General features: G+C 35.9%; 1 long non-coding RNA gene across 3 annotated transcripts; it reads right to left on the minus strand.

Annotated features, from left to right (window-relative positions):
• Nucleotides 1-328: 328 nt before the first annotated feature.
• Nucleotides 329-25758, minus strand: LOC114261205 (uncharacterized). Of its 3 annotated transcripts, XR_014349146.1 has the most exons (5): nucleotides 24949-25732; nucleotides 17040-24631; nucleotides 9475-9572; nucleotides 8559-8642; nucleotides 329-752 (listed from the first exon to the last, which is right to left on the minus strand). It is a non-coding gene; the product is annotated as an uncharacterized LOC114261205 (long non-coding RNA). The 3 variants fall into 3 exon arrangements; XR_014349144.1 differs by having other exon boundaries at nucleotides 17040-25758; XR_014349145.1 differs by lacking the exon at nucleotides 9475-9572 and having other exon boundaries at nucleotides 17040-25758.
• Nucleotides 25759-27151: the final 1393 nt, after the last annotated feature.

Below are 27151 nucleotides of genomic sequence, written 5' to 3' on the forward strand. Positions count from 1 at the left end.
ATAAATTTGATTTCTTTGGTAACAACATTAACCTCAAATTAAGTTAAATTATGTCAAACTTATAAAACTTACTGTAATTAACTCCACAAAAAATAAAATAAAATTCAACCCATCAACTCATCTTGACTAAACAAATTGCCACTGCTAGAGTTGGGTAACTAGCACCTTTGGAACAACAATTAACCCATTTTTATCCTGAGATCATAAATCCAAAACAAGTTTACAATAAGCATCAATAGCATGTTGTTCATCTTCGACCTATCAAATTTGTGTTCGATTACTTCTCTCAATGCATAATACTACAACTCAAAAAGATAAAATCAAAAAATGGAGCGAGCAAGAACAATATCTCATTCTTTGATGACTTAACAACATGGTTCACATTTACATTTGTAAAATTAAAAAACACAAAACAATATAATGATAACAATTACAGAATGGTATAAAAAGGGCCACAAATCTCCCCAAGAGATCTTCGGGCTTGATGATGAAACGTAGGATTCTTACTTTGCGTAATAACAATGCACTCAAACAAGCCCTCAGAGCCATCACGATTGGTTGCTCAACAGACATCCATTTCAACCCGCTTGCCCCTCCTAACAGGAGTGTGAATTATTCTGCCCCAGCCACTCCCAAGATCAGCACGAGTGTAAATGATTCTCAGTGATGGCATCTGTTTCTACAATATCAGAATCACGACATTGGATTGTCTTCATATGGAAAGTTCTCACCTTCATATTCGAATTGGTCCTCTATCAAGGTCATTAATGAAAAAATAAATTTCTCGAAATACAGAATAATCACAACCACAAGAATATTCATATAGCATTACATCAAAGCTCAAAGAAGTGAAAAATAATTTTTGAAGAGTTGGTTAAATATCTACATTTAAATCAGCAGATATGCAAACTGATTTGTGTTGTTCCAACCCACATGCATGAAAAACGTGGGAAGGCAACCAACCAAGTCAAGCTTGGCAGCCACCAACCCACATGCATGAAAAACGTGGGAAGGCAACCAACCAAGTCAAGCTTGGCAGCCACCAACCATAGCAAGGGTCAAGAATGGAGGCTACCTAAGTCAAGAATGAAAGCTCTCCCACCTACTCCTTTTGTGTATAAATAGAGACGGGAGGGAGAGGATGTTTTATATCAGAAATTGGAGAGTGAGAGCTGTGAGTTGAGTGAGTTTCATCTCCTCCTCTGTATTTGTATTTTGCTCCATTTTAGTGAAAATTCTCATTTCTGTCCGTGGATATAGGCATTGGGCCGAACCACGTAAATATTGTGTTCTCTGTGTGTGTGAGATAATTTTTTCTGGGTGTGTTTGATCCTAACAAGTGTGGTATCAGAGCCGGTGTTGTACGTTTTTCGGAAAAACAGAGTGTTGTTCCAAAAACTTACCCAGAAATCAAAGTGGTAGAAATCTACTTTTGATCACACCACATTGAAGTACTCGACGAGACGAGCACAAAGGTGAAAACCGCGTTAAAAACAGAGATCGGAAGGCCTCTCACGCGCCACACGCGCCTGTGACGCCGTTCCCACACGCGACCACGCGCTTTCAGAGGAAGAAGACGCGTGAGTTCACGCGCAGACACGCGCCGCACGCGCGCGCACCAAGCCACCCGAGCCGGAGCTGAGTTGACCAAGCCGAGTCAGAGCGTTGACCGAGCCGCTGACGTCAGCAGAATCGGAGGAATAATCTGGTGCTTCTCAGGCGCACCAGACTCTACCGATCTGAACCGTTAAAATTGTTTTGGCTTTATCTAACCCATTTGAGGTCCGATTTGGGTGAGCCAGTAGTGTTTTCAAACTATTTGGAATATTTCGGACACATCCGTACGGTCAGATTTTGCAAATAAGTTTTCAAAAATTTGCAGTTTTTATTTTGGCAATCTAAAGTGCTTTTCCGGCTAATTTGAGCAATCCAGACTTCACAACAAAGCCTGTTTTTCAAACAGAGATCATTTTTGTATGATGGAGGAATCAACGTCGACTTCAGGTTCCATGATAAAGTTAAATGCTTCCAATTATGTCATTTGGAAGCCCAGAATGGAAGATGTCTTGTATTGCCGAGATTTGTTTGACCCCATTGAGCTTAATGGAGTTAAACCACCAACAGAAAAAGACGAAGACTGGAAGCGGAAAAACCGAAAGACCATTGGCCAGATCAGACAATGGATTGATCACAGTGTTTTCCACCATGTCGCCCAGGAGACTGATGCCTATGCTCTCTGGACAAAGTTAGAAGGCATGTACCAGTCGAAGACTGCTCGGAACAAAGCCCTCCTAATAAGAAGACTTGTGAATTTGAAGTTGAAAGGCGGTATCTCTGTTGCTGAACACACCAGTGAGTTTCAAAATTTGGTGAACCAACTAACAACTGTCAAAATGGAGTTAGATGATGAGATGCAGGCCCTATTGCTGCTCAATTCTTTGCCAGACAGTTGGGAGACATTGGTGGTGTCCCTCAGCAACTCTGCCCCAGAAGGGAAACTGACCATGAGCATGGTTACAGATGCTTTATTTAGTGAAGAGGCAAGAAAGAAAGAAATGGGTGGAGATCAATCCCATGCCCTCGTCACAGAAAATAAAAGCAGAGGTAGAGGCAGGGACAGGAGAAGAAGCAAAAGTAGAGGACACAGCAGAGGAAGATCTTAAGACAGAGGGAAATCTAGAGAAGGTACGAGCCGGCCAAAGTTCAAATGTTACCATTGTGGCCAGGAGGGTCACATAAAGAAGTATTGCTATGCCTTGAAGGGAGAACAACAACAAGGCAATAGACAGCCAAAGACCGAAGATGGGACAACTGCAGTTACTGTCTCAGAGGATATTGCATTATTCTCTGTTGAAGAAGAAGAATGCCTCCATATGTTAGACAACGACACCGAGTGAGTGGTAGATACAGTAGCTTCCTACCACGCTACATCCGAGAAGGAGTTCTTCAGTACGTACCAAGCTGGAGATTTTGGCACAGTGAAAATGGGTAACTCCAGTTTTTCAAAAATTGTGGGAATTGGTGATGTTCATATCCAAACCAAAGTTGGGTGCACGATGGTGTTGAAAGATGTCAGGCATGTTCCCGATTTACGCCTGAATCTTATTTCAGGGATAGCCTTAGATCGACAAGGCTATGAGAACTACTTTGGCAAAGACATATGGAAGTTGAAAAAGGGATCTCTCGTGGTAGCCAAAGGACAGGCAATTGGCACATTATACAAGACTCATGTGGAGGTGAATTCAAATAGCCTCAACGTAGCAGAAGATGAGACGTCACCAAATTTGTGGCACAAAAGGCTGGGTTACATGAGTGAGAAAGGGTTACAGATTTTGGCAAAGAAGTCACTTATTCCCTTTGCCAAAGATGCAAAATTAAATCCTTATGACAACTGCTTGTTTGGGAAGCATCATAGAGTCGCTTTCCATTCATCATCCAGAAGACAATCAGAGTTGTTGAGTAGAGTATACTCTGATATTTGCGGTCCCATTGAAGTGGAATCTTTGGGTGGTAGAAAATACTTTCTGACGTTCATTGATGATGCATCACGGAAGGTATGGGTTTATGTCTTAAAGACCAAAGCTGAGGTGTTCCAGCATTTTCAGACATTCCATGCTATGGTGGAAAGGGAGACTGGAAAGAAGCTGAAATGTCTCCGAACAGACAATGGAGGCGAGTACACGTCAAAGGAATTTAAAGCCTACTGTGCTACTCACGGCATCCGGCATGAGAAGACTGTTCCTGGAACCCCACAACACAATGGTGTAGCCGAGAGAATGAACCGAACCATTGTGGAGAAGGTCAGATGTATGCTCAAAATGGCAAAGCTACCAAAGCCATTTTGGGGAGAAGCTGTTCGTGTTGCTTGCTATTTGATCAACAGATCGCCATCAGTTCCACTGAATTTTCAGATTCCAGAAGAAGTATGGTCTGGAAGGGAGATCTCTTACTCTCACTTGAGAGTGTTTGGGTGCAAAGCATTTGCACATGTATCCAAGGAGCACAGACAGAAGCTAGATGACAAAGCCACTCCATGCATCTTTATTGGCTATGGAGATGAAGAATTTGGATACAGATTGTGGGATCCGAAACACAAAAAGGTCATTCGAAGCCGAGATGTGGTGTTTCAAGAAGGCCAGACCTTTGAAGACTTTGGGCAACCAGCCAAACCCAAAGTTGATGATGTTTAAGAAATTATTCCAAACCCTGCACCATCACAGCATGCCACTGATGAAGAAGAGTTACTGCAGCATGCAGTCAATGATGTAGAGTTGCAGGATGGATTTCTAGAAGAAGAAGATCCAGAAGCAGAGGGTGTTGAGCAGGGGGAGCCACAATCCCCTCTACCAGAGACTGTTGGTTCACAGTTACGAAGATGAACAAGAGAATTTAAGCCGTCAACCAAATACCCTATTTCTGAGTATATTTTGCTTACCGATGAGGGGGAGCCAGAAAGTTTTCAAGAAGCTCAAAATCATAAGGAGAAGAGTAGCTGGCAGCAAGCTATGCAAGAAGAGATGCAATCCTTGCAGAAGAATCAGACTTATGATTTGGTGAAACTTCCCCAGGGTCGAAAAGCATTGCAGAACAAATGGGTGTTCAAGTTGAAGAAAGATGGCAGGGGAAAGCTAGTCAAGTATAAGGCTCGATTGGTTGTCAAAGGTTTTGGGCAGAAGAAAGGTATTGATTTTGATGAAATCTTCTCGCCAGTTGTGAAAATGACATCCATTCGAGTAGTTTTGGGACTAGCAGCTAGTTTGAATTTGGAACTTGAACAAATAGATGTGAAGACAGCATTTCTCCATGGTGATCTGAAGGAAGAAATTTACATGGAGCAGCCAGAAGGTTTTGAAGTCAAAGGGAAAGAAAACTTATTCTGCAGATTGAAGAAGAGTCTCTACGGCCTCAAACAAGCGCCGAGACAGTGGTACAAGAAGTTTGACTCATTCATGGTAGGTCATGAGTACAAGAGAACTGCTGCAGACCAGTGTGTTTATGTCAGGACATTTCCCGGTGGAAACTTTATCATACTTCTGCTCTATGTTGATGACATGTTAATCGTTGGACAAGATGCCACAACAATCAGATCACTGAAGAAGGAGTTATTACAGTCCTTTGACATGAAGGACCTAGGCCCTGCACAGTAAATTTTGGGCATGAATATTGTGCGTGACAGGAAAGCCAAGAAGTTGTGGCTGTCACAGGAGAAGTACGTTGAACGAGTGATTGAGAAGTTCAACATGAAAGATGCCAAGCCAGTCAGTACTCCGCTGGCTAATCATTTCAAGCTGAGCAAGAATTCTTGTCCCTCCTCTACGAAGGAAAGACAAGAGATGGAGGCGATTCCCTACTCATCCGCTGTAGGGAGTTTGATGTATGCAATGGTTTCCACCCGACCAGATATTGCTCATGCGGTTGGAGTTGTAAGCAGATTCCTTTCCAATCCAGGAAAAGAGCATTGGGAAGCAGTCAAGTGGATTCTGAGGTACCTCAAGGGTACAACAAAAATGTGTTTGTGCTTTAGAGATGCTAAACCAGTCTTGGAAGGCTATACTGATTCAGATATGGCAGGCGATCTTGATGGTAGGAAATCTACATCAGGATTTCTGTTCACCTTCGCAGGGGGAGCTGTGTCTTGGCAGTCCAAGCTGCAGAAGTGTGTTGCTTTATCCACAACTAAGGCAGAGTATATTGCCGCAGCGGAAGCCGGGAAAGAAATGTTGTGGTTGAAACGGTTTCTCCAAGAGTTGGGATTAAAGCAAGAAAAGTTCACGGTACATTGTGATAGTCAGAGTGCCATAGACCTGAGCAAGAATTCGATGTACCATTCTCGCACAAAGCACATTGATGTTCGGTATCATTGGATACGCGAAGTGATGGACAAGCAGTTATTGGAACTGATCAAGATCCACACAGATAAGAATCCAGCTGACATGCTTACAAAGGTGGTCTCGAGAGACAAACTCGAAATTTGCAGAGACATTGCCGGGATGGACTTCAAGTGAGAAGTCAGTCATGCATATGGGTATGGAGGGGGAGAATTGTTGTTCCAACCCACATGCATGAAAAACGTGGGAAGGCAACCAACCAAGTCAAGCTTGTCAGCCACCAACCCACATGCATGAAAAACGTGGGAAGGCAACCAACCAAGTCAAGCTTGTCAGCCACCAACCCACATGCATGAAAAACGTGGGAAGGCAACCAACCAAGTCAAGCTTGGCAGCCACCAACCATAGCAAGGGTCAAGAATGGAGGCTACCCAAGTCAAGAATGAAGGCTCTCCCACCTACTCCTTTTGTGTATAAATAGAGACGGGAGGGAGAGGATATTTTATATCAGAAATTGGCGAGTGAGAGCTGTGAGTTGAGTGAGTTTCATCTCCTCCTCTGTATTTGTATTTTGCTCCATTTTAGTGAAAATTCTCATTTCTGTCCGTGGATGTAGGCATTGGGCCGAACCACGTAAATATTGTGTTCTCTGTGTGTGTGAGATAATTTTTTCTGGGTGTGTTTGATCCTAACAATTTGACCATCAAGATATTGGAAGTTTATTTTTTGAATGTGTCACAGCAAGCACTGAGATATGTCATCCAACATACCCATGATGGGAAAAAAAGAGAAAGCATGTCATCCCATGATTGGTTATTTTTCCAAGATCCCAAAAGCAAGTTAAATAAGACTAACCCTGTAGTAAGAGACGACAAACCCGTCATGAAAAATTGCAAAAGTAAAAGTAGTTTGTGGGAAGATGCAGGAGCCTGCATATTCATGCCTTCCGGTTCTGGCCTGTGCCTCAAATTACTAGACAATTTGCTGTTGTATCCACGATGTTTGGGGTATGTTACATGGGACCTGAGTAAAACTGTCAAGTAGGGCATGTGTAGTGTCAGGATTCATCTAATTCTCATGTATAAGAAAAGATGACACGACAAATATTCATTTTTCTTAATATTCTACTTTTATTTTTAGGATGAGAGTTATTATAAGGTGACACGGGATTTCATGCATTATATGAAAGTTTATTCTAATGCATAATTATACGGTAAGCTTAAATTACTACATGCTTGATAAGTAAATGTTAAATTACACATGTTGGACATATATCAATAAAATGCCCCAGTGTCAAGTGCCCAGCCCGGGTACTTCACACACTTAGAATAGTCCATGTAACATCATTTGGGGTTTCGGTCAAACTTAAAATAACATGATGTTAGAATGAAAACATTACAGTCTTTCCTTGATTGATGGTTTGCACTTCATTTGCCATGGAAGAGCTCAATCAGCTACCACTATGCAAATGGAGTTGCAGGTCCATTACTAACAGATCCCTTAGACAGTCTTCTCTTCTCTTCTCGCATACACGCACAGCAAGATCGAGAGAGAGGAGATCAAGATGGAGAGAGAAAAGGAGATCAAGACAGAGAGAATAAGATCGAAAGTTAGAGAGATCAAGATCCACGATTCCTACTACTAAGGATTCAACAAATCTAGATCTCGAACTCAATACATCGATGCAAGTATCTTGACTTTCCTTCCTTCTTGATTAGCCGTGTCTGAGAGGGAGGAGGCGAATCCAACATAGATCCCACACCCGCACCCGTGTCATGTCGACACGGGTACTTCGCCCCAAACTACCGAGTCCATGTAACACAGTTAGCAGTTATGGACATAAATAAATAAGCAAATAAACCAAAACAAAGGTCAACTGGATTGAGTTCATGCTTAGTAGCAAGGTCACTAAAACTTCTCTCTAACTAAAACAAATGTGCTTCAAAAATTATAAAAGAAACATATTAACAAAAGGTAATGGAGTAATACTTCTAAATTATAAACATAAATGGAGCTTATTATTGCAAACTATTGCGTATCTAGAGAATGAACTCATCAAATCTCAAACTTAAGGATACGTAGAATCAGAAAAAAAGGGTCATTTTTATATTTTTAATCTATTATGTGAGATAAAATGATACTATATATAACATACAACATCAAAAAAAGTGTTTTATCACGATTACACAACAAATGATACATGTAAGATAATGTTAAATACAAATATATGAGAAGTGTCCAATGGAAAGTTGTTAGCATGATATATCTTGGGCAAGTCATCTAAACATTCCTCAATGTATACTATCCATCTTGAAGAATACTTTGTTTACATAGAGATAACTGACAATTCATACTTCACATGTTTTCACTTTTTTCACACTCTACTATTTTGAAATGCTCAACTTGCTGATTAATATCAAGATATAGATTGATCCAACATCTATAGCCCCAGAAACAAATGCTGAGAAAGCCTCGCCCATGAAAAATACCCCTTGAAGGATTAAAATAATAAATATAATAGGAATAAATTGACACTTCCCAAGGAAAAGTAAAGAACAAATTGACAGGAAATTTTAAACCATGAAACAAAGTAACAACTATGGACATTCTATGTTTTTTTTTTTTTTTTGAATTATATTAATCAACAATGCAACCAAATCACATATACCTTCAACACATAAGCTTGCACATACTGAGACATGAAACTTATCCACGGACTTAAAAATTTACCAGAACATCTCGTGTAAGATCCCAAAGCTAGTGCACAATGGTAATTCTGTCCTGTGGTGATGCTATCTCTCCAAGCACATAGGACTTCACCCGGTAGCAACAAAAATTAAGCATTAATTAGCACAAATCAGGGTTGCATAAAATAGTTCTCAAGAGTAGTTGGTAGAGATAGCACTATCAAGTAAAAGCATGTTACCATCAGTTTTATTCTAGAGCATAAGTAAAAGAAACACCCAGACTTTATGAAGCATGGATATGGATACAGATACGGGATATGGCTATGATATGGATATGAAGATATTAAAATAAAAAAATAAAATAAAAAAACCTTTAAAAACCTTTAAAAATAGGATGCATGTACGACAAGGATACGTTCATAAGAAATACTATTTTAATAAGTTTTAGTATTGTATTATAATAAGCTCAAAGAATGGTGAGAAACCATTCCCTAGGAATTAGGCATTAGATTACAAGATAATGGCCAGCCACTTTACGTCTTTTTTAATAGGTCTTATACAAATTTCATTTCATTATTATGTCGAAACTGTTTTTATTCCCCTTGTACTTTTTCACTTTCATACTTCAATGTGTTACATGCAGAAGTGTTGTACACAAATATGTCATGTTAAAGCTTCACTCCTCTAAGATTTAGTTCATTATATATATCTTTTTCCCTCCCAAGAAAACATTTAAAGAAATATTTTGGGATTGCTTCGGATCACTAAATTTACGGTTTTGGAACGGAGTAATGTTTCAGAATGTGCATTCTAAAACGTAATTCCCTAGGATACTAGCATTTTTTTGGTAACACAGATTAGAGTATCAATATCCGATACATGCATGACTCCCTTCTAGAAGTATCCAAGCTTCATAGGCCCGGACCAAAGACAATAATGGAGGGGAAAATAAAACTTACAACAATGACGAGGTCATGCTCTGTGCCAGATTTATTGATATTCTTAGTTAGCGACTGAATGCTATTATAGCTATAAATAAGTGGCAAATTCTTCAGATCTACAATAACCATTAATAAAAATATTAGAAGTTTTCTTGACACAAACCTCTTTTTCCCTTGTTGACAACCAAAAAAAATGAAGAGTTGCAACAAAGAATAACCAATTCCATAAAGAATGACAAGTCAACATCTCAAGAAAACTGGAAGAAACTCAAATAAAAGTCGGAGCACATAACACTGAGACATGTTATTTGCTATTGTAATTTGTATTACAACCCTAATAAATCTACTCATATAACAACATGCATTACTTACCTAATTAGTAACACTATATCGTTTGTTAACTTCAATAATCACTACAGGAAATATAGAATTTAACGGCGTTTTTTTAGCGACGTTTTTTTAAACACTACTGTTTCTAACCTTTAACGACGTTTTATAAACGTTGCCTTTTATTTTAATTAAAACGGTACCGTTTAAGGAATAGAAGTCGTTTTTTCAATGCCTTCACACGTGTTACAATGTTATTCCTCCATTTCTCTCTCTTAGCTCTGTGAGAATCAGAACCGTTCTCACTGTCTCTCTCTTCAGGCCCTCATTTTGAATATGGGAAACCTTTAGTCTCAGAGAAACCAATCCCTCAAATCTCTCACTCACTCGATCTCTCTCTAAACCTTTCAGTCTTAGAGATTAAGATTTAACCTTCTTCAGCTCGGTTTCATCTCAGATCCAATCTCAAAGTGATTTTGATTTCGAAGTTCTCTCTCTCTCTCTCTCTCTCGATTTCGAACCTCCACCGCCACCACCATCACCACCGTTGACTAAGGTGAGCACCACCGTCTACAATCTCAATTTCGTATTCTCTCTCTCTCTCTCTCTCTCAAGCTTTTCCTTCCATCGATTCTTCTCCTAGGGTTTACATAAGTTTAAGATTTCAGATCTGAGATTTCTCATTCAAAAATATATGTTTCAGATCTGAGATTTCTCATTCAAAAATATGTTTGAGATTTGAGATTTCTTATTCAAAAACATATGTTTTGGATCTGAGATTTCTCATTCAAAAATATGTTTGAGATTTAGAACTTCTTATTCAAAAACACATGTTTCAGATCTAAGATTTCTCATTCAAAAATATATGTTTATGATTTGAAATTTCTCATTCAAAAATATTTGTTTGAGATTTGAAATTTCTCATTCGAAAATATATAGTCTTTCCTCATTAAAAATTTTCATTCGAAACAATATCCTTTTAGATATGAGATTTTCATTCTAAAATACATGTTTCCTCATAAATCCTATGGTCCTTGTAGTATGAAATTAACAGAAACCCTTAATTCAAAAATAAGAGTGTGTGAAGCTCATGCATTATTTAGGCATGTGGTGTTGTGCTAGAACTAATTTAGGGGGGGGGGGAATTGCTTAATGCTCTTTTCCAATATATATATATTTTTTCATTTTTCATTTTTCATCTTCTTATCTGTGTTTCACTCCAACCACCACCTCACCACTGTGCAGCCATCTTTGTGCACTCTGTCTCTCTCTGCATGGCTGTGTGTGTGGTATGAGACAAGAAGCAAGTGATATCATTGGAGATCTCTGGTATCATTTTTTAATGATTTGGTTTGTTTTGGTGTACTTTGGACATCTGTCGGATCATTTTTTAATGATTTGGTTGTTTCTATTTCAGCTTCCACTTTCTCTCCTCAAGACTGCACAGGGGCATCCTATGGTGAGAGTCTTGTCTTTTGAGAGCATTTTTATACTTATGCAGTCTTTGTTTGGTTGCTGAGAAAATGTAGATGTAAAGAAACTAGGGTTGAATTTAAATTATTGCTCTACTTTGTTAGAAGGAAATATAGGAAAGGAAATTTATTAAAATATGATGTTAGGTTTCTCACGATTTTGGCTCCCAAATAGCCAAGAATCTAGCAGCCAACAAGTTTTGGTTGATTTGAAATTATTTTATTATTATTTTTTAAATCATGGAGTTTTTTTGCTTGTTGAAACAAAAAGAACATGAATTGTAGGAGTTAAGAGTTGAAATTTAATTTATTATTTTCCTAGGAATTTCCAGTAATCGCATGGAGGGTTAGGTTTTGAGAGTTTAAGTTTGTCAGATTAGTTAGTAAGGGGTGGAGCTTGAAGAAGCGAAGCAAACTTATAGTAACAACATATTATATTTTTTTAAGCCCCCTAATTAATGCTATAATCTTGATAGTTGGTGGAACTTAAAAATGGGGAAACATACAAGTTTGTCCTTATATAACATGAGCATATATAATTTTATTTTACCATTCTCTTTTCTTATTTTGGCCTTTTTCATATCAAAGCTATCCCAGTTATAGATTGTGTTCACATTTTTTCGAACTTCATATATGTTGTTAAAAGTTCTATATCTCAAAATTCAGCAGGTTGACCTAATAGAATCTTGTGGAAAAGCATGAATTTGTTTTTGATGTAGTGCTGAATGAAGAGGTCTCAAATGAGGAGGTGAGTACGCTGCACAAGCAAAAAAAAGAAACTAAAATGAAAATACAAGCTACTTATGGTTTTGGTGTGATGGAAATAATTTATTAGGCTATTTGGCATTAGTTAATCTTGGTTTTCTTATCTTTCCATAGGTTTACGTGAAACTGTGGAGCCTATTGTTCCAATAATTTTTCAGCGGACCAAAGCAACTTGTTTTGCGTATGGGCAAACTGGTAAATATAGCTTTGTTCATATCTATGATGAAATCTGTTGCAACCTTTCTAAATCGAGTAGTCAAGAGATTGTCATTCCTCAATTTTTTGGTACTAATCATTACTTACTGGCGATTTACCTGGGCACTCTTGTTGTGGAACTTCATTCTAGCACATAAAATTGTGATTTTTTTTTATGCTTGCTCATTATTGGGCTGCTTTAATCACAGTTGCAACAGGTACTCAAATTGTAGAAGGGAAGGAGTTGTAGAAGATCGCCAATCCCACTTCCTTTAGGCACTCTTGGATGGCCTTTTCTCTGCAAAATCATCTCCTTCATGTCCTGTGCTTGCTCAAACCACCCTGAGACCTTCATGGACCGACGTCGTCACTTGTATGTCTATGTTTGATAGAGTTTATCTGAGTTCTTTATTTTTTATTTTAAGAATCTATTTTAGATTGTTTAGACTTTTACTAATAGTTTAAATAAGTTAAAAAAATTAATTATTTAAAAATTGATAGATGAGTTTGCCTTTTAATTATTAATTTTTAATTTACAATAAGCTGCACTAAACTGGCTAGACTCAAAACCCACATAATAGCTTGATTAAGATGAAACCAAGTTTGGGGATTACATGAATTATGATAGAAATTTTTATTCGTAGGTATGGGAAGGTGTTTAAGTCACATTTACTTGGAAGTCCTACAATTGTGTCCACAGATGCAGAAGTGAGTAGATTTGTTTTGCAAAGTGATGGCAAGGCTTTTGTGCCTTCTTATCCCAAATCTCTCACTGAGTTGATGGGTAAGTCTTCTATATTGCTCATCACTGGAAGCTTGCAAAGGAAAATTCATGGCCTCATCGGGTCTTTCTTCAAATCCTCACATCTCAAAGCTCAGATCACCCAAGACATGCACAAGTATCTCCAAACCCTTTAAAGATGTTACTTATACTAAAGAAGGTCCATATGTTCTGTTCAGATTGCTTTTCAAGTACTAGTGAAGGCATTGGTTAGCATGGATCCAGGTGATGACACGGAGTTTCTAAAGAAACAATTTCATGAATTCATGGCTGGTCTCATGTCTTTACCAATTAACATACCTGGAAGTAGACTCCACAGGTCATTACAGGCAAGTTAATTATCTAGTCACATTAATTTCTTTATTTTTCTTATTTTACACTATTATGAGAAATTAATAATAAATTTGAAGATGGGTTGTTTCAGGCAAAGAAGAAAATGGTTGAATTAGTACATAAAATCATCGAAGCGAAAAGGAAGAACATAGGCAGATCAGAAATTAGCTGCCATTGTAGACGAGAAAATGCTACACACAAGATGAAGATGTATGTATTCTTTTTTTATATGACAATAAGTGTCTACCATTGCATACCATATTCCAGATTTGATTGCTCTAATTACAAATGGATACATAAGGATATGAGCCACATGGCTTAATGTATTTAAAGTGCTTGAACTGGTAGAGAATGTTGGTGCTATCAGTGATCTTTCAGGAAAAGCAAGACTGTTTTTGGTTCTTCCTGTGGCACTCTTGGATGCTTTCTTCATTCTTTGGATATTTACCTCTCTCTCTGCAACTCTAAATAAGCTTCAGGTATATTTAGTTATATTATTATTGTTATATGGAAAAACCTTTTGATCATGTTCATTATGTGGTCCTTTGACAATACCATGCTATGCTAGCAAAGATTCAAATATTAATTAGTTTGTTTGGAATTGCAAGTTCATACTTCTATATTTGGGCTCAACGTGTTGCATATCTAGCTAACAATAGGAGTCAAACATTTTTGTTTATTAGTTTATATATCAGATGGTATTTTAATCAGGTTAAAACATACTCTATAGGAAGAGAAAAAAAAAAGCAAAAACAAATAACAAAAATGTGAAGATAAGTTCTACTTAATAAAAAAGTGCTTGGTAGGCATTTTAATTCCTGTAAATGTAAAATAAACTGAATTGAAACAAAGTATAACTAAAAGACTCCAACATTTGGAAATGAAAACTCTTAAAACGCCAAAAAACAAAAATCTTCTAAAATGTTATCTAAAACCATGGTGGAGATTGACGCTGGTAGTAGAATACTCCTATAATTATGAACTCCATAAATCCTTATAAACATGTCTACAACTTTATACAGTGCTAGTGATAACCACATTCCCTAATTATTTATTATGTTATTTGTGTCGATGATAGATGAGTTTGAACCTTGGCATGCGCTCTGTAGTAAGCTGATTTCTGATTTGATCTCAAATGAAATAAAACAATGATTTGCTCTAGTTATTTCTTGATTAGGCAGTAATCGGGGCAACGATAATGAATCAACTGTTTTATAGTGCCAATGTCAATGTAATGGACATTAGCTCTTGAAAATTGAAAATAGTGAGGAATCTTAATAAATTTTACTTGCAGGTCAAGGTGTGATGTATGTTCTTTGTATTTTGTGCTTTGTATCCCATTCAACACTGCTAGGGCCCAATGACTAAATTTTGTGCATATTTTTCTATTTGTGCCTTGGAATTCATATAAGTAAGCTTGGGCTTCATTTGGCCTCACTGTCTGCAGAGAGAGGGGAGAATACTTTCCTTTTATGATATGCTGCATTCTGAAATGACACCTACGTTGCTATTTTTATTGATATGTGATATAAGTATTGATGCCTGAATTCTGAAAAAATCCACCGAAGTAACATTTGTTTATCGATGTGATGTGGCAAGCTTGATGCATGATATTGTTATTCTAATCACTAATTCTTGAGGTCGTAATTTGTGAGTATTATGATTGTTGTCACATTAGGTCATAATAACTCGTAGAGACTTGAGTGTCCAGGAAAAATCTCCCCAACTATCGATCAATTTTATGGTGGAACATAGAAATTAGCTGCAAACTCCTCGCAGAGGGCTTCTTCTATGTTATAAAAATTAATTGTCAATTATTTTCTTCTCCACATTGAATATTTTCACATGTGGCAGCTATACTTACTCGGGAGAAGCAAGTGAAGAGTTTGACAGGGATGATAATACTTTGACACTCATAAAACCATCTCCTATGCCTTCAAAGGATATTCGAAGTCCACTTGAAGTCGGATCAGTACATGGTGGAAACAACGGGGTATCGAACGATGATTTGAAAGAAGACAAGACAAAATAATTTGAAACCCAATTGTGTGAAGCTATTTAACTCCGAATGATCATCATGATGGATATGAAGTTGCTACATGTAGAATTTATGTGAGAGAAGAGGGAAAAAGCCATTGGAGGGAATATGATGAAGCTTTTTTTATTTGTTCTTGTTCTTTTACTTCCCCCCCCCCCCTCTAATTCTTTTTATCTTGTTTAATTGGATTATAGCGTACTGTATGGTTCCAAATGTATCATCTGTTGCATATAGTTTAGGCTCATCTTTGGATATGGTTGGAAGACAAGTGGTATTTTTAATATTATGAGCCATATTAGTGTGCTTTCTATTCCTTTTTCATTTTTTTGGGCAAATTACACTTCTCGACCATTTTGATTTTAATTGATGTATTTAAAGTCTGAATTGTTTCTATTCTTAGGTACGCAATGCATTGTTTCTTATTTTTAATTTTGTTTTCAAGCTTAGTTTATTTAATATTTTAATAAACATTAATTATTGGTTTTTAATAATTGTTTGACAGGTATTTTTTTTGTTCAACCATATAAAATTAGCACAATTTAAAATTTTTGAAAAAAAGGATATGGCAACGTTTAAAAAACGTCACTATATCCCACCCCAACGGCTAGATTTTTAAAATGTATAAATGTCTATGACGGCGTTTTCAAAACGTTGCTAAATGTCATAGTGACGTCATGGTACAGTTAGTAGGACATTTGGCGGCGTTTTTAATATAACGACGTTTTTAAACACCATAAAGTTATAGCGACGGCCGCGTCGTCGGCGTTTGGTACTAAACGCCACAAAAAAAATTAGCGACGTTTTTAGTACTTTTAACAGCGTTTTTAAAACGCTACTAAAAGTGAATTTTCCAACAGTGAATATGACAAATAATGTTTCAAATTGTCTAACCCAAAATAAGAAAACCAATGCCTAACATTCGAGCTATGTTGTCTCAATACTTCTAAATTAATGCATTATTTTTGCTAAAGTTTCATATTCTGACTCACGAAATTGATTACTATTTCTGTACTCCATCCTAGTGTTTTCCTTTTCTAAATGGAATAAAATTGATGTCTTCTATAAACGTCCTGGTGGCATAGCTTTGAATCATAAAACCAGTCTCTCTAGAAACGGGGGTAAGGTTACGTACACTTCGCCCTCCCCACACCGCTTTTGCAAAGGCCTTGTGCACTGTTGCCCTTTATATATATATATATATATATATATAAACCTATTTTCTTGTGTACAAGAAGTTGAATGGAGCATTGAAGATATACATACTAATTTGAGCTTACAACACTACACCAAAGAGTTACTATTCTTCCATCACAACAAAGGCCTAACAAAGCAACACTTAAGGCTACCTAAAAGATCATGTCCAACGATTCAAGTAGCTGTGATAAAGTTGCATGTTACAGAAGATTTTTGTAGCTGACCCAAGTATTTAGAATTCAGATTCAACAACTTCCAGTTTCCATTATCATCACTGAAAATCTAAATGGCATGACAAGCTGAAAACTAAATAGGTCAGTTCAACGTGTAACTAGGGTACAACTTTCAGGCCTTCAAGCAAAGTTTATAGACACGCACATTTATACACCTCACATTTTTGTTGTATGTTTTAGTAAATAAGAACCATAACAAAAACATATTGAGCATACAAAATTGCTCCATTTGCATCCTAACTTACTCTTTATTCTCGTTGCATCGATTGCAATGGCTTTACTAAATTAATTCCTTCCGGAGATCTTGGCCAGAGTTCTCACAGTGCCCTTTGGAACCAAATATGCCAATAAAGTATTTGACCACAACTAGCAAAATACAATCACAAGTAATTTATAAAAACCAATATCAATCTTCACTACCCAAGTAACCATATAGGACGAATCAAATTAGCTGCCAAACCAGTACCAGCTCCAAAATCCAATACCCTTGTTGGAGAAAACCTAGGTAGCCTTGTAGGAACCTAGAATTGAATTTCATGTCTAATAAATTCAAATTCAATCAGCCTAAAACCATAAATACATACAAATAAAGGACTTCATTTATTACGTTACTTATGGCAAGCAAAGTAGACGGCAGGCATTCGAGAAGCCACATCAGTGACGGGGTCTGGTCCTCTCCGTACTTGAGACCAATGTCGATCTTCGACGAGCTCTTTGGAGGCGAAGGCTGTGAGCTCAACATTCACATCTTTTATATCGTTAAAAGCCTGTCACAAGCTCATGCTCATGTGAGTCTCCTCTTGAGATGTGGCATCATTGGGGCAGCGGAACCCAAATAAAATATTTTTTTTAACATACAATGCCAACTCTCTCTCACCGCACACACCTCTCTCTCTCTCTCTCTCACAAACCAACGCTGCCGAAGGAGGTTTTCTCTCATCACCGACCAGGAAAAAAGATCAAATCTCGACCTCTCAGGTAACCCCTGACATCGCGAAACTAGGGTTTTGGCTTCAATTTCTGTACAGAATCATGAAACTAGGGTTTGGGTCTTGGCCTTCAATTTTTGTGCAGAATCGCGAAACTAGGGTTTGGGTTTTAAGTTTTGCTTGTGATCTTAAAATGCATTTTTGATTTTATTTTATTTTACTCTTAACTGCTACTCACACAGGTGAGCCATCTCAATATAATATTTTGATAAAATAGGTTTCAACAAAAAAGTCAAATTTGAAAATTCTTTAACTTTAACGCAACCAAGCTAGGAGAGTTTGTTCTTAAAAAAACTCAATAAAAAATGTTGATATTTTGCAGACAGAGGTTTAAACTCTTGTCACTTACCTACAACATTAGTTTGTTGGCCTAATTTGTGATGGCTTGGTGGTAAATATGAATATTTGTGTAGGATTAATGGTGTAATTTGTTTTTAGAATTTGGAAGTAAATTAAGTTCTAATCTTGGAAAGGTCATTAAAAAATTAATTGTACATCTAGGTTAAGTTTAAATTTATAATTTTTATTTATCCTTTATGATGTCCATGCTTTAATATGTACTAATTGGCTATGTTACAAGGACTCGAGTACTGGTGTCGAGTGCGGGTATGTATTTAGAGGTCAGACTCATCAAATCATAAATTTAAGGGTACGCGGACATGGCAAAAAAAATGTCATATTTTTATATTTTTAATCAAGTATGTAAGATAAAATGGTACTATATGTAACTTATAATATCAAAATGACATTTATAACAATTATACAACAATATGAACATATAATAATAATGTTATATAAGAAGTATCTGTTGAAAAATATCCGACACATATCCAATACCAATGTCCAAGTGTCGGGTGTCCAACACAAGTATTTGATTTATTTTGAAGAGTCCGTGTAACATAGCTAATTGGGCGTTGTTTTTTTAACGACCCATGCTTTTCTTTTCTTTTTTGGAGTGTGTCTGCGCTGTTTTTGGACTTTTGTATTGTTTTAGCATTAGAGTTCTAGAGCTGATTTGCAATTAATTTCACTAATTCAATTGCTAGTTTTAATGAAGTTTTTCTGTAATGATTTTGTTTGACTTGCCTGGATTGTCACTGTGCGGCTAGTTGTTGCTTTTCATTCGGATTTGTTGGGAGTTTTAGGAAGGCATGTGTATTTTGTTTTTGAGTTTGTCGGTGAGAGTTTTAGAAAAATGTTTCAATCGCATCCTAACAACCTTGAAACCAAATAAACAAACAACTTCGTGAGATCGATAAATCCAACTTAAAATCGTCTTAATACATATATATATATACACATTAAAATGAAATTTCGCAGATCAAAATTACAATGAAGTTTCAAAAACCCATTAAGTTGCATAGTTCGCCAGACATTTTACCTTCATTAGTAATTTCTAAACATATTCAATACGTTAATAACAATTAATAATAAAAAATACAAACTACTAACAACCCTATTGAATCAAATAAAATTTCTACATCTCGAAATTGTCCATAAACCTGAAATCGCCCATTAACCATATTCATAGTTACTTACATTTCTTCTCTGTCTGATTGTTGCCATAAACCTGACATCGTCCATTAACCATATTCGTAATTACTTGCACTTCTTTCCTATCTGGTTGTTCCAACAACATTGGAGAATGCAAATAAACCGGTTTAGAAATACGCCAAACTCATTAATGAGTGTGACTATGGATTTTACATCACGTTCTCTCATTATCAGAAGACATTGCTTGCTAGCTAAACAAACACCAGCTGAAACAAATACTTGATTGTATATAATTAACTGCTCTCTTAATAGCGCCACTGGATTACATGCCATCCAAAATGCATAAGAAGATCATGTGTAGCTATTAATTCATCCCCTGATTGTTGATCTTCCTTAACATGTGGCCTAAATATCGCAATTCTTCGAGCATTTGCTACATTTTGGATATTGCATTTGGGAACAACATTACATTCAACGGGTAGGTTCGTGTTCCTATCCAACCAAACTCATCTATCAACATAACAATGGTTCGTACATCATCTTCGGTGACAATCGGGATTTTTGACTTTTGAACAAGCTGTCTACCTAAGTTATGGAGCAACCTTGTCCCATATCTTAGTAATAAGTTTGAATTTAACCACAAACAATGTGCTTGTCCAAATTCTGTAAGTCGCAAATATCCAGTCGTTTGTTGTTGAAATTCTACCATTTCTTCGTGTGCTACGTTTTTGTTTTTCATTTACTGTTACTGTTAAGAATAAAACAACAATCAATACAAAATTAAATAACAATTAAACCATATAATTATTTGTTACTAAAAATATAAACATTTCACTGCACAGTACAGAAGAGTATGTCAAAAAAGCAATTAGTAGTGCCCGCTATCAACTTTGGCATGCTCTCCTAAAATGTGCAGTGAAACGTTAATATTTAATAACAAATAATTATATGATTTAATTGTTATTTAATTTTGTATTGATTGTTGTTTTATTCTTGACAGTGACAATAAATGGAAAACGAAAACGTAGCACACGGGGAAAAGGTAGAATTTCACCAACAAACGAATGGATATTTGCGACTTACAGAATTTGGACAAACGCATTATTTGTGGTTAAATTCAAACTTATTACTAAGACATGGGACAAGATTGCTCCATAACTTAGGTACACGGCTCGTTCAAAAGCCAAAAATCCCGATTGTCACAGAAGAAGAGGTACAAATCAATGCTAGGTTGATAGACGAGTTTGGTTGGATAGGAACACCAACCAACCCATTGAATGTAATGTTGTTCCCATGTATTAGATATCCAAAATATAGCAAATCCTCAGAGAATTACGATATTTAGGCCACATGTTGAGAAAGATCAACAATCAAGGGGACGAGATAATAGCTACACATGATCTTCTTATGCAGTTTTGGATGGCATGTAATCAAGTGGCGCAACAAAGAGAGTAGTTAATTATATGCAATCAAGTATTTGTTTCAGCCGGTGTTGGTTTAGCTAGCGAGCAATGTCTTTCAATAATGAGAGAACGTGATGTAGAATCCATAGTCACACTCAGTAATTAGTTTTGCGTATTCCTAAACCGGTTTATCCACATGCTCCAATGTTGTTGGAACAACCAAATAGGGAGGAAGTGCAAGTAATTATGAATATGGTTAATGGACGATTTCAGTTTTATGGCAACAACCCGACAGAGAAGAAATGTAAGTAATTATGAATACGGTTAATGAACGATTTCAAGTTTACGGACAATTGTGAGAAGTAAGAATTTTATTTGATTCAATAGTGTTGTTATTAGCTTCTTTTTTTTTTTTGATAATTGTTATTAACGTACTGAATATGTTTAGAAATTACTGTAGAATATAAAATGTTCGGCAAACTATGCAACTTCTTAGGCTTTTGAAATTTCATTTTAATATATATATATATATATATATATATGTATTAAGACTATTTTAAGTTAGATTAATTGATTTCACAAAGTTGTTTGTTTAATTGTTTATTTGGTTTCAAGGTTGTAAGGATGCGATTAAAACATTTTTATAGAACTCCCAACAACAAAACTCAAAAACAAAATACACAAGCCTTACTAAGGGGTTGTTTGGGATGAACTAAATAAGTGTACTTTTTGTCTTTTTACGAAAAGATGTGCAGAAAAGTAGAGATATGATGTGATGGAAAAAAGATAAAAATATAGATTATTTTAAGGATGCCAAACTTGGCCTAAAACTCCCAGCAAATCCTGATGAAAGAGCAACAACCAGCCGCACAAAGTGACAATTAAGGCAAGTCAAACACAATCATCACAGAAAAACTAAATCAAAACCAACAACCGAATCAGTGAAATAAGAGTTATAGAGCTAATTTGTAATTAATTTCACTGATTCAGTTGCGGGTTTTCATGAAGTTTTTCTATAATGATTTTGTTTGACTTGCCTTGATCGTCACTGTGTGTGGCTGGTTGTTACTTTTCATTAGGATTTGCTCGGAGTTTTAGGAGGGCAGGTGTATTTTGTTTGAGTGTGTTGGTAAGAGTTTTGGAAAAATGTTTTAATCGCATCTTTACAACCTTGAAACCAAATAAACAAAAAACTTCGTGAGATTGATAAATCCAACTTAATACATAAATATATATATATTAAAATAAAATTTGAAAAACCTAAGAAGTTGCATAGTTCGCCGAACATTTTACATTCATTAGTAATTTCTAAACATAATCAATACGTTAATAACAATTATAAAAATAAAAAAAACTACTAACAACACTAGTGAATCAAAAAAAATTCCTACAACTTCTCACACTAGTCCGTAAACTTGAAATCGTTCATTAACCGTATTCATAATTACTTACACTTCTTTCCTATCTGGTTGTTGCCAGAAACCTGAAATCGTCCATTAACCATATTCATAATTACTTGCACTTCCTCCCTATCTAGTTGTTCCAACAACATTGGAGCATGCGGATAAACCGGTTTAGAAATAAGCCAAACTCATTAATGAGTGTGACTATGGATTTTACATCACGTTCTCTCATTATCGGAAGATATTGCTCGCTAGCTAAACGAACACCGGCTGAAACAAATACATGATTGCATATAATTAACTACTCTCTTAGTAGCGCCACTTGATTACATGCCATCCAAAATGCATATGATCATGTGCAGCTATTAACTCGTCCCTTGATTATTGATCTTCCTCAACACGTGGCCTAAATATCGCAATTCTCTAAGCATTTGCTACATTTTGGTTATCTAACCACGGAGTTGCTTTGGGAACAATATTACATTCAACGTGTAGGTTCGTGTTCCTATCCAACCAAACTCGTCCATCAACCTAGCAATGGTTCGTACATCGTCTTCGGTGACAATCGGGATTTTTGACTTTTGAACAAGCTGTCTACCTAAGTAATGGAGCAACCTTGTCCCATATCTTAGTAATAAGTTTGAATTTAACCACAAACAATGTGCCTGCCCAAATTCTGTAAGTCACAAATATCCAGTCGTTTGTTGCTGAAATTTTACCATTTCTTCGTGTGCTACGTTTTTGTTTTTCATTTACTGTCACTGTTAAGAATAAAACAATCAATACAAAATTAAATAACAATTAAACCATATAATTATTTGTTACTAAATAGTAACGTTTCACTGCACATTTTAGGAGAACATGTTAATAAAGTAATTAACAATGCCCGCTATCAACTTTTGTACTTTTTGACGTTTGCTTTTTTGACATGCTCTCCTAAAATGTGCAGTGAAACGTTAATATTTAGTAACAAATAATTATATGGTTTAATTGTTATTTAATTTTGTATTGATTGTTGTTTTATTCTTGACAGTGACAGTAAATGAAAAACGAAAACGTAGCACACCGGGAAATGGCAGAATTTCAACCACAAACGAATGGATATTTGCGACCTACAGAATTTGGACAAATACATTGTTAGTGGTTAAGACAGCTTGTTCAAAAGCCAAAAATCCCGACTGTCACAGAAGATGATATACAAACCATTGTTGGGTTGATAGACGAATTTGGTTGGATAGGAACGCCAACCTACCCGTTGAATGTAATGTTGTTCTCAAATGCAACTTCATGGTTAGATATCCAAAATATAGCAAATGCTCAGAGAATTTCGATATTTAAGCCACATGTTGAGGAAGATCAACAATCAGGAGACGAGTTAATAGCTACACATGATCTTATGCAATTTTGGATGGCATGTAATCAAGTGGCGCTACTAAGAGAACAGTTAATTATATGCAATTTGTTTTAGCCGATGTTCGTTTAGCTAGCGAACAATGTCTTTCGATAATGAGAGAATGTGATGTAGCATTCATAGTCACACTCATTATGAGTTTGGCATATTCTTAAACCGGTTTATCCGCATGTTCCAGTGTTGTTGGAACAACCAAATAGGAAGGAAGTGCAAGTAATTATGAATATGGTTAATGAAAGATGTCAGGTTTATGGCAAAAATCAGACATGAAAGAAATGTAAGTAATTATGAATATGATTAATGGACGATTTCAAGTTTATGGACAATTGTGAGAAGTTGTAAGATTTTTATTTGATTCAATAGTGTTATTAGTTTTTTTTTTTTTGATAATTGTTATTAACGTATTGAATATGTTTAGAAATTACTGATGAATGTAAAATGTTCGGCGAACTATGCAACTTCTTAGATTTTTGAAATTTCATTTTAATATATATATATATATATATATATATGTATTAAGACTATTTTAAGTTGTATTTATCGATCTCACGAAGTAGTTTCTTTATTTGGTTTCAAGGTTGTAAGAATACGATCAAAACATTTTTCTAAATCTCCCAGCAACAAAACTCAAAAACAAAATACACATGCCTTCCTAAAACTCCCAGCAATTCCTAATGAAAGAGCAACAACCAGCCGCACACCGTGACAATCAAGGCAAGTCAAACACAATTATCATAGAAAAACTTCATCAAAACCAGCAACCGAATCAGTGAAATTAATTACAAATTAGCTCTATAACTCTAATACTAAAACAATACAAGAGTCTAAAAACAGAGCACGCACACTTCCATAAAAAAAAGTAAAGTATGGACGTTAAAAAAACAACGCCCAATTAGTACATACTAAAACAGGGACGTTATAAAGGATAAATAAAAATTATAAATTTAAACTTAATCTAGAGGTACAATTAAGGTTTTAATGACCCCTTCCAAGTTTAGAACTTAATTTACTTCCAAATTCTAAAAAAAAAAAATTCAGCATTAATCCTGCACAAATATTCATAATTACCACCAAGCCATCACAAATTAGGCTAACAAACTAAATGTTGTAGTAAGTGACAAGACTTCAAACCTCGGGCTGCAAAATATCAACATTTTTTATTGAGTTTTCGTTAAAACCAACTCTCCCAACTTGGTTGTGTTAAAATTAAAGAATTCTTAAATTTAACTTTTTTATTGAAACTTATTTTATCAAAATATTATATTGAGATAGCTCAACTGTGTCATCTTTATCTCAGATTTTCAAGTAGTAGTTAAGAGTAAAATAAAATATAATCATAAATGTATTTTAAGATCAAAAGCACGATTCTGCACAAAAATTGAAGGTAAGACTGAAAACCTGATTCTGTACCCAAATTGAAGTCAAAACCCTAATTTTGCAATGCAAGAGGTTACCTGAGACTGCGAGATTCAATCTTTTCTTCCTGGTCAGTGATGAGACCTCCTCCGGCGGCATCTATTTGATAGAGAGAGAGAGACGTGTGCCATGAGAGGGAGAAGTTGCCTTTCGATGTGCCCTGGTGTGGACTCCGGCGTTGAGCTCCAAAAAGACTTTACTTCAGAGCGGGGAATCTTCCTACAAGCGAGCACCAACTCAAATGTGTTAAAAAATGGCTATACCTCGGCCTTCGGTTTGATCCACCGAAGCTATTGGAGAGAGGGAGAGGGAGAGGGAGAGGGAGAGGGAGAGGGAGAGGGAAGAGATTGGAGAGAGGGCGATGCGTTTGAGAGGAAGAGAGAGAGAGATTGAAACCCTAGAGACAGAGAGAGATCGGTGAAGAAAGAAGAGGGCGGCGAGACCTCATCCGTCGTCTCCGCCGGCGATGGCGGCGGCCAACAACTCCACCGTCAGAGTCTCCACGCTTCAGATCTGAGATCGTGCGACCTCATCGCCTCCGTCTCGCCCCACCATCGCTCTCCTCCTCCGACTTCACCCACTCTCTCTCGCCGGAGCCGCCGTTCTTTCCTCTCTCCTCCCTCTCTGAGAGGGAGAGAGAGGGTTGATTTCCGTGACTAAGAGCATCCACAGTGTTACTGTGTATGTTAGTGTCAGATTTTAAAATTTTGATCAGTGGTGGACTTAAATGATGCTACAATGGAGCTGCTAAACATATAATTACGCTTGCCAGGTTACAGTTAACAAGTTGGATAATCAGCTAACAAGAGAGAGAGGGTCACTGGGACAGGGCAGGGCGGGTTGACCGTACTTTTAAATTATTTATTTATTATTTATATATATATATATATATATTTTTAAAACAGGCCTTAACATATCTATGGTATCACCCTCCACTTATTAAATTAATAAATTCTTAACACATATTTTTGGAAGAAATTATCCAATATTTCCGAACTACCACGTGTCTATATTTTCTAATTAATCACCATTCAATATGTCTCTCATGTTGTACAATTACCCAACACAATACTCCACTTTCTCCACCAATTATAATACTATAAAATATCACGTATCCATTATTTTAAATTATTGAATAATTATTTTATTTTTAAATTCTACTTTTATCATTTTTTATCATATAACATACTTTAACGTACATTTTTAATCACTCTATTGTAGAGGCTCTAAGGCAGTGCCAAAAGTTTATCCCCACTTTAGGGTGAGTTTTTGTCCTTTTTTTTTTTTTTTTTTCTCATTATACCAGTTTTGCCAAAATCGTTTTCTAAAAAAGCCACGGTTTACCTTACAAAATTGGTTAAAATATAATAAAAAAACATTTATCACAAGCCATTTCAATTAAAACTTAATTAATTAAAAAAGATTTTCTAAACTACATTTTTACACTATTTTTTTTAAAAAATTCATTTTCAACATAAATATTTTTTTTAACAAAAATATAAGATATACAAAAAATGGGTTTCAGAAATTATTTTATAAAATGATTTTAGAAAAAAAATGTTTTATAAAACGGCTTTCGAAAAGTCGTTTCTACATAAATTAAAAAAGAAAAAATCGAGTTATAACTCTCTGGCTCATGTTTTTTTTGAACTTTTCTTATTCTCCAACACTTTACACTAGAGTAATCAAACGAATCAAGAATGATTTTATAAAATTTATCAAATGACCAGAATAATTAAAAGGATTTACAAATTGAAGGTAATTAAAATGAAACTCTTTGTAAAGAGATTTAAAGAAAACATATTGTATACCACTCAAATTACCTCAAATCAATCTCCTCCATCACCAATACTCTAATCTCGATATTTCTCCATGGATGTCCAAAAATGGTGAATTCTAAGGTATAAGATAGGTAAGACTTACAAAATCTATAACTCTCCTCTTCTCTCAACCATGGGGTGTATATAGGTAGTGTATAAGTGTGTTGTTTGTTCCAAAATGTGGAGGGGAATGGTGTATTTATAGAGTTCAAAAGCTTCTTCCATAATTTTCTCAAAGCTTCCTCAAAAATCTATCCAAGTTTCCTAAGCTTCCTTAGTAATCCATCAAAGCCTCCTTAATAATCCATCAAAACTTTCTTAACAATCCATCAAGGATTCTTCCACATTTTATCAAAACTTCCTCAATAATCTATCAAAACTTCTTCAATAATTCTTCAAAGCTTCCTTAATAATCTTTGTT

This window comes from Camellia sinensis, chromosome 13 (genome assembly GCF_055761805.1).
Source record: "Camellia sinensis isolate YWXY chromosome 13, ASM5576180v1, whole genome shotgun sequence".
Taxonomy (NCBI): Eukaryota; Viridiplantae; Streptophyta; class Magnoliopsida; order Ericales; family Theaceae; genus Camellia; species Camellia sinensis.